Source organism: Paramisgurnus dabryanus, chromosome 21, assembly GCF_030506205.2.
Source record: "Paramisgurnus dabryanus chromosome 21, PD_genome_1.1, whole genome shotgun sequence".
In the NCBI taxonomy this organism is placed as follows: domain Eukaryota; kingdom Metazoa; phylum Chordata; class Actinopteri; order Cypriniformes; family Cobitidae; genus Paramisgurnus; species Paramisgurnus dabryanus.
The window spans coordinates 29,338,650-29,341,337 of record NC_133357.1 but is presented as its reverse complement, the minus strand read 5'-3'; the positions used below and the strand labels follow the sequence as shown (position 1 = coordinate 29,341,337).

General features: G+C 45.6%; 1 long non-coding RNA gene across 1 annotated transcript; it reads left to right on the top strand.

The window, feature by feature from the left end:
- The first annotated feature begins 387 nt into the window (after positions 1-387).
- On the top strand, positions 388-2,348 carry LOC141281340 (uncharacterized). The gene is made up of 2 exons (XR_012335602.1): positions 388-1,851; positions 2,179-2,348. It is a non-coding gene; the product is annotated as an uncharacterized lncRNA (long non-coding RNA).
- The last annotated feature ends 340 nt before the right edge of the window (positions 2,349-2,688 follow it).

Here is a 2,688-nt window from a genome sequence, read left to right as displayed (position 1 = left end):
TACTTTAGGGGGTCCATAATCCATAAAAGAAAATGACGTGTAACCATGTATCAAGAAAGCATAAATTAATCTTTTGATCGCATTAGATGTAAACATAATCAATCTAAATAAAATCTTTCTACTGTATTTCTTACATCTGATTTACTGTCTGTAAAAGGGATTCACCCAAAAATGAAAATTCTGTCATCATTTACTCACCCTTCTGTTGTTCTAAACCTGTATTTTATTTTAATAAATACAAAAGAAGATATTTTGATAAATGATGGCACACAATTAATGGTATATCCATTGAATTCCATCATGTTGTTTTTGTTCCTACTATGGAAGTCAATGGTTACAGCTGTGTGCATACAATCATTTATTAAAATATCTTCTTTTGTGTTTGTCACAAGGTGACGATCTCTTGGGCGGAACCAAAAGTCGGGAAACTTTGGTTCCGCCCGGATGTTTCCGCCCAGACCGAAGAACGGAAACACCGGACATCCGGCAGATTCGCGGAGGCTGTAATCAGCCGATTGGGCACAGCTGTGCCTAGTTGAAGAGATCGCTGGGCAATTGGATGACTGAAGTACAGAGAGGAGTATATAAAGCACAGTTAGATCACAGTTCGGGAGTTCGGGCACGAGAGGGGGATTGACACGGGGAGAGCTCCTCTGCTTAGGGCAGGAGAGGTAACTACGTACCTTTTGAAGAGCCCGCAGGCTCTGTTGATCCGGGCTGCGCTTGAAGCGCGCGGAAAGAAGACAGGAGCTGCCTGGGGTGAAAGAAAGGCGATACGTGAGTGGAGAAAAGGAGCACCCCGAAGAGAGCATTGTGCTGTCGAGCCTGTGCTTAGTGTGTGCTGGGAAACGGAGCTGTGCTCATTTTTGGACGTGGTGGCTATCTGTGTCTCTCTCTCTCTCTCTCGTTTCAGTCTTTATTGTGGACCTGCTGGAGTGAACAGGAAAGTCCTATGGGTAAGAAGGAACTTTGTTCTAACCAATACTGAAGGAGTAAAGCAGGAAGAGATATTGACCGCCTGGTACAACGTAAATAAAGGCTATCCGCCGTGAGTATACCCTTTCTGTGTGGAGTAACTGGCAAAAATTAACTTGTGTAGCCATTGGAAACCTCCAGGAAAAGGAGGGCGGCCCTACCCCTACGAGAGTGTGGTGGGCGAGCCGTTAGAAGTACACATTCAAACAGCCGCCGCAACGAGACTTATTGTGGTCGTATTTCCCATCGCCTTATCGTAGCCCAAGCACAGTGGAGGACACCGGGCGCTTCCCTTGTTGTGGTGCACTTATAGTGTGGTGAGTGAGACTGTGTAATAAATCTTTTCACGTTGGAGTGGTGCTGTGTATTTGCTGTGGGTTGCTGTGTGTCTTGTAGACGAAGCCCCGCATCATCCATTTTCTTCCACTGGGCAGAGGACGGAGAGGCCAACGACCTCAGAAACTACTGTTACTATTTGTAGTGTGCTGTTTGGAGTACGAAGGGACGCAGACTAAGAGCTGTCCGTGACCGTGAGTAAACCATTGGAAACATTCGTGGTGTGAACTTACCTGTGTCTGTTTTGTCGCAGAGTCAGAGGCGAAAGGGTCCGCCGCCCCGTGGTCTCTACGAAAAGGGCGCCCCCGTCTAGGAATCGATCGGCCTATGGGCCTTGGAGATAGGGCAGCGCTCGACCCGGTGAGGTGGTGTGTGACCTTCGCCCCTCTGCTGACTTACAGAGAAGAACCATACTTACCCAGAAAGCTGTAAACAGCAGAGCCGCGGCCACCTGTGGAGAGAGAGCAGGACGAGAGTGAATAATAGAAGAACAAACTGTGAACGTGATACCTACCCAGAAAGCTGTAAACAGCAGAGCCGGTGAGAAATACTCGAAGTCTCAGTAACAGTGTCTTTGTGTCCTAGCGGCCACCTGTGGAGAGAGAGCAGAACGAGAGTGAATAATAGAAGAACAAACTGCGAACGTGATACCTACCCAGAAAGCTGTAAACAGCAGAGCCGGTGAGAAATACTCGAAGTCTCAGTAACAGTGTCTTTGTGTCCTAGCGGCCACCTGTGGAGAGAGAGCAGAACGAGAGTGAATAATCGAAGAACAAACTGTGAACGTGATACCTACCCAGAAAGCTGTAAACAGCAGAGGAGGCGAGAAATACTCGGAGTCTCAGTAACAGTGTCTTTGTGTCCTAGTGGCCTCCTGTGGAGAGAACGGAAAACGAGAAGGAACATGAGGAGAATGGACTGTGTGAAGATACAGTGGTGGTGGAGGAGAGCCTAGAGTGGCCATTGTTTTAAGTCCCCCGTTTCCCCTTCCCTATTTAATATTTTTAAGTAATTTAATAAAGGATATTTTAATTTTATGCTTACCTTGTGTGTCTGGTCATTGGGGTGGCTTTGGGAATCTCCTCGAGGTGGAGAAAGGGGCGTGACCTTATTTACATCTGGGTCCACCCCTACCTGTGACATGTTCATCAGAAAAAAGAAATTCGTACAGGTTTAGAACAACATAAGGATGTAAAAATTATTTTCATTTTGTGAACTATCCCTTTAATGAAGCAAAAGATCAGGAAATCTAAACTCCATGATAAACCTTAAACTTACTTCAAATAGCAGAGCTCAACACAAGGATGTTTATTTACGAAGATACAGAAGATGCAAAAGTTTTCTTTTTTCTTTTGATATTTAATTAACTTTAATGAC